The 6,000-nt window shown below is 53.2% G+C and overlaps 1 pseudogene; it reads right to left on the reverse strand.

Moving 5' to 3' along the window:
* Positions 1 to 2,155: 2,155 nt before the first annotated feature.
* Positions 2,156 to 5,408, reverse strand: LOC127530388 (uncharacterized; annotated as a pseudogene).
* Positions 5,409 to 6,000: the final 592 nt, after the last annotated feature.

The following is a 6,000-nucleotide window of genomic DNA, read 5'->3' on the forward strand; positions in this document are numbered from 1 at the left end:
ATTTTTAATTATTAGTGAAAATAAAATTAGAAAAAAACATTCTGAATGTTCTTTGATGGTGATAAGTCAATTTTGTATAGTTCTTTCTGTCGTAGGCAAATTACATAGTTTAACTACAAAAGATAAGTTAATTCAACAAGATACATAATTGAAACAACTTTTAATAACATGTTTGCACAACTAAAAATCACAAATTAATTCAGCAACCTTCTTAGTTTGAACAACTTCTATTTTCTTGTTTATACAAGTCAAGATATCAATAGAAATGAATAGAAATGTGTTGCTTTTATGTCAGTAGAAGTTGTTGCTTCGTAGTCACATGTCGTCTCCACCAGGAATTAGGTTTGCACAACTTAAAAAGTCTTGTTGGCATCACACAAAAAAAGAAAAAGGTTTTGATTAAACTTAAAGTCTTAAGTTCATCGGGCTATTTTGTCAGCTTCACCTTTCTCACTATTTATCATAAATTTAACCCTGTAAGACTCAAATATAGAAAATATGGGCAAAAAAATGAGTAAATGATCAAAACTAATATGTATATTTCAGTTGAACAGGCTTGTTTGGAGACAAGCGACACAATCTCCCACATACAATAAGACAGTGTGAACACATGCTTGTTAACTGGCATCTGCCCTGAGAACTAAACACCCTGTGGTTCGACCCATGATTTCATCATACTACAAAAAGGAAAAAGAAGAAGAAGAAAAAACTTCTTTTGTGGGTAAGGTATTTGGTCTTGAGTGAAGCATTTCCTTTTTCCCACACTCGCTTTCAGTTCAATCTGACCCTGACTCCGTCTAGCAAATTACTATTGTCTGCTTCTCCTTCCACCTAAATAAACAAACACTGCAGAGAAATGATCTGATCACTGCTCTTAAAACACACGCAGTATTTGTGTTTTTGCTATAAATCTTGTGTTGCTGCAATAAATTTCATGAAAATCTGAGGTTTTTCTACTCAGACTGGTGCGTTTCGGTGCGGCAGAGGAAGCATCAGACCCCCAGGAACCACACCTGACTGTATCACAAGGCTTCTCACATTGTTTTGTCTTCCTCTTGATTACTAAGCCAGACTGACCGAAAGAGAGACGCATCATCCGGGAAGGACGCACACAAACTCATGCACGCTCTCACTCACACAAACACTCACTTTTATGTCCTAAAAAGATTAGAATGTCCATCCAAACTAAAGAAAAAGTGCATAATTGTATTTTTTTTGGTTGTCATTGTACATATAAAGCAGCATTTAATCCATGTCTTTATTTGAGCATGTGGATATTTTACATATACGTTCTCGTCTGTGTCTTTCTGTCTCTCGCTGTCCTCAGATTCTTGCCATATTTCTGGATGTGCTCTGAACAAACAGAAGTGAACCTGATCCACATTGTCACACTCTGACACCTGGTTCAGTTTCTGCAGATGCACACACTCACACGTGGACACACAACGTCCCAAATAAAGACACAGCAAGGCAGACTGTGACCCCTGAGCTCATGCAACACGCCTGCATGTGTGTGTGTGTGTGTATTCATGCATGTACATTCCTCGTGCGCTCATGTTGTCTTGTGTGAGTGTCACCAATCCCTTACTCTGCAGGAACCGATACCAACACAGATCTCACCTTCACAGTTGGTCAATTATTTGCAGCCAATGTTGATGACAGTATCATTTTCTTTTCTTCTCATTATTATTTCATAAATCTTCTATAAAACTGCAGAGAAACAGGTAAAACCAGTTAAGCAAAGCAGCCCCACTGCATCAGACGAGATGGTAAAAGAAGATACTGTGGGGATAAAACAACGAGACAGCAGACGTGAGAGAGTCGAGGTAGTTTACTAATTTCTCTCCACTTCACAGCACATCTGAACTCAACCAACCAGCGTAGTTTTTGCGGGAAAAACAATAACACTCGGCTAAACCCTGGAACCGGAATAACGCACTACATTCACTCCCATCTTAAAGGCACAAGTCCTCTTTGGTGAATGTCTCTCATGTCTCACAAAGTGGGTCCACCACACAGGCCCCCCAGAATTCACCAAAACCAATATCAACAACAGTGCAACCACAGCAACCGTAAAGTGCAAACTCACAATCACATGAACAGACACAAAAGAAACAGTCAACGTTGCGGGGGGCGGACCACCCGGCCGAAACGGCTACGTGTCACTGGAGGGGGGTCGCCCGAGGCCGGGACCCCACCGCCAACGGGGCCCGGTCCGGAGCAGGAGGGCGCCCCCGCCGCGGGGCAGGGCCATCCGAACCGGCTCCTCCATGTCCATGTGAGCAGGTTTAAGACGGTCAATCGTGACCCGCTCTGGCCTACCGCCCACGTCCACGACAAAGTACTTAGTGCCCGCCTCTAGGACACGGAAAGGCCCGTCGTAGGGGGGCCTCAGTGGCGTCCGGTGGCTATCGTGTCTGATGAAGACGTACTTCGCAGACGGCAGGTCTTTGGGGATGTAGGACTGGGGAAGGCAGTGGCGAGACGTCGGAACAGGAACGAAGGCGTCGGCGACGCCACGGCCCTCAGCACGGTGGGAGGTGGTTGACCAGGGAGTCGCGGCGTCCGGAAGAAACTCCCCGGACCCGCAGAGGCTGACCGTACACCAGCTCGGCGGATGAGGCCTGGAGGTCCTCCTTGGGGGCCGAGCGGAGACCAAGCATGACCACGGAGGCGGTCAACCAGTACCATCCGTAGACTGGCCCGAAGAGCGGCTTTCATGTCCCGATGGAAACGCTCACACAGTCCATTGCCCTGCGGATTGTACGCTGTAGTGCGGTGTATCTTCACCCCCAGGTGTCAGCGACCGCAGTCCAGAGCTCAGACGTGAACTGAGGCCCCGGTCGCTTGTGATGTCCCCAGGCGTGCCAAACCGGGCCACCCAGCACCCGATGAATCCGGCAACGTCCGCTCGTGGTGGAAAAGAGGGGGACAGCTTCCGGCCACCTGGTGGACCTGTCTACATTGTGAGCAGGTGAGTGTATCCGTGGGAGGCGGGCAGAGGGCCAACCAGGTCCACCATTCACATGATCGAACCGCCTCTCAGGAACCACGAAAGGCGCCAAAGGGGGCTTTGGTATATCGGTGCCACCTTGGCCGCCTGGCACGGCACACACGAACCAGCCCAGGCCCTAACGTCCTTTCCGAAGGCCAGGCCAAACAAACTTCCCGCCACCAGTTTAGCCGAGGGCCCTTCCACAACCGGGGTGAGAAGACCGTGGATGGCGTCGAAAACCCGACGGCGCCAGGCAGCAGGCACCAGAGGCATGGACGACCGGTGGAGGTGTCGCAGAAGGAGGGTTTGCGTTGGCCACGTCGAACTTCACGTCGTTCAGCTGCAGGGCCGTAGGGGCTGACCGGTATGCTTGTAAGTCAGAATCCACAGCTTGGTCTGCTGCCATGGCAGCATAATCAGCCCCAGGTGGACAGAACCAATGACTGCCCGAGAGAGGCAAGTCGGCGACAAAGTTGTCCCTTGCCGGACAGGTGCTGGATGTCGGTGGTGAACTCTGAGATCGCAGAGAGCTGCCGCTGCTGACGGCCAGACCAAGGCTCCGAGGACTTGGCCATGGAGAAAGTCAGTGGTTTGTGGTCCACGAAGGCAGTGAACTGCCGGCCCTCCAACAGGAATCTAAAGTGTCTGGTGGCGAGGAAAAGAGCCAGCAGTTCCCTGTCGAGGTGCTATACTTGCGCTCGTTCTCCGGAGCTGCTTGGAGAAGAAAGCCAGCGGCTGCCAGGCCCCGGCCACCCACTGCTCGCACACCGCCCCCACTGCGGTAATAGAGGCATCCGTTGTGAGTGCGACGGGGGCGTGGGAGAGGGTGCGCCCAGCAGAGCAGCGCTGGCCAGTGCGGCCTTGGCAGCTTCGAAAGCTTCGTCCATTTCAGGCGGACCAGTCTAACAGGTCTTAGGCGCTTGCCCGAGAGCCTCATAATGCGGACGCATGAGGTGGGGCAGCACGGGGAAGGAAACGGTTTGTAAAAGTTCACCATGCCGTTGAATTCCATCAGGGACCGTACTGTGTGGGGGCGGGGAAATCGGTGATGGCCTCCACCCTGGCAGGAAGGGGACGGCTCCCTGTGGCGTGACATGGTGTCCGAGAAAGGTGATGGACGACAGGCCAAACTGGCACTTAGCCGGGTTGATGATGAGGCCATGTCGGTGAGCCGCTCGAAACAGACGCCGAAGGTGTGTCATGTGCTCCTCCGGGGAAGCGCTGGCCACAAGAATGTCATCCAAGTACACAAACAAAAATGGCATGTCTCGGCAGCACAGAGTCCATAAGGCGCTGAAACGTCTGTGCCGCGCCTTTGAGGCCGAACGGCATGCGTAGGAACTCAAAAAGCCCAAAGGGCGTGATGACAGCCGTTTTCGGCACATCCGCTGGGTGGACCGGCACCTGGTGGTAACCACGAACCAGGTCCACCTTGGAAAAAATGACGCCCCCGTCAGGTGGGCAGAAAAGTCCTGTATGTGTGGGACGGGGTACCGGTCAGGGGTAGTGGCGTTGTTCAGGCGACGGAAATCGCCACAGGGACGCCACCCACCATCAGCCTTGGTAACCATGTGCAGGGGGGAAGCCCACGGGCTGTCCGAGCGGCGCACAATGCCAAGGCGCTCCATGGTCGAAAACTCCTCCCTGGCGATCGCAAGTTTGGCTGAGTCAAGACGTCTGGCCCTGGCGTAGACAGGTGAGCCCACAGTGGTGACATGGTGCTCCACGCATGCTTAGCAACAGCAGACGAGAAGGTGGGTGTAGTGAGGTCGGGGAACTGGGCAAGCAGGCGTTCATACTGGTTGCCGGAGGCAAGTGTGTTCGCCAGGCAGAGTGCTCCCACTCCCCCAAGCGTGCAGGGGTAAGAAGCAAAGGAGATCGCATCGATCAGGCGGCAAGCACTTAACATCCACAAGCAGGTTGAAAGCACAGAGGAGTCTGCAACCCAGGAGCGGTGTGGACACAGCAAGCCATAACAAAGTCCCAGCTGAAACGGCGCCCCGCCAAAACACACATCCACTGACCTGGTGCCGTATGTACGTATGGGCGTCCCGTTGGCGGCGTCCATCTGGGGTCCGTGCTCGCTGGCCAAGGTGTCCGCGGCCTGAGCCGGCAGGATGCTGCGCTGCGCGCCCTGAGTCGACCAGCAGCCGCCGGCCGGACAATGAGTCTGTGATGAACAGCAGCTTGCAGCCACTGCCGGCGCCCAGAGCTGCTAACGAGCGCCGGCTCCGGCGTTTCCCCGTACCTTGAAACTGCAGGGCTGGCGGCACTGTTTGGCTTTGGCTCCAAATCTGGCATGATAATAACAGAATCCGTCGTCTCGGTGGCGTCGAGCTGTCACCGCAGCCGCGGTGTCTGCATAGTCCTCCGTGGGCGGTGTAGGAGCGTCCTGGCGGGGCAAGCAGGGCATGGACGAACTGCTGGCGGTTGGCCAGGAAAACCTGTCCGCTTCTGCAGCTAGGGCACGATAGTTTTTGCCGGAGGATAGAGGGGAACTGGCCAATGCTGTGCGAACAGGCGCCGGGAGTTGACGCAGGAAAACGTGTGTGAACAGGAACGAAGGATCAGCCGATCCTAGCACAGCCAACATCTTCTCCATCAAATCCGACGGCTTGCCATCACCGAGGCCATTGAGAGAAAGCAGACGGTCAGCCTTCTCCAACTCCGACAGTTCGTACAGCCCCAGAAGGAATGTCTTTAATGCATCATACTTGCCGGCTGCTGGCGGAGCTTCCAACAGCATCATTGCGCGTGCTGTGGTGGAAGCATCCAACGCCGCTACTACGTGGAAGTACTTGGTTACATCCTGCGTAATTCCCCGCAGCTGGAATTGGGCTTCAATGTGCTGAAACCACGGCCGTGGGTTATGTTGCCAAAAGTCGGGCAGCTTGACAGTCGCAGCATAGATGTTGTTAGCTCCCCCGCTAGCCGCGTCGGTAGCGGCGACTGGTACGGGAGCTACAGAGGCGGCGTCGTTGTCAGACATCGTCTGTACACGTCGG

The sequence above is a fragment of the Acanthochromis polyacanthus genome, chromosome 16, assembly GCF_021347895.1.
Source record: "Acanthochromis polyacanthus isolate Apoly-LR-REF ecotype Palm Island chromosome 16, KAUST_Apoly_ChrSc, whole genome shotgun sequence".
NCBI classification, from domain to species: Eukaryota; Metazoa; Chordata; class Actinopteri; family Pomacentridae; genus Acanthochromis; species Acanthochromis polyacanthus.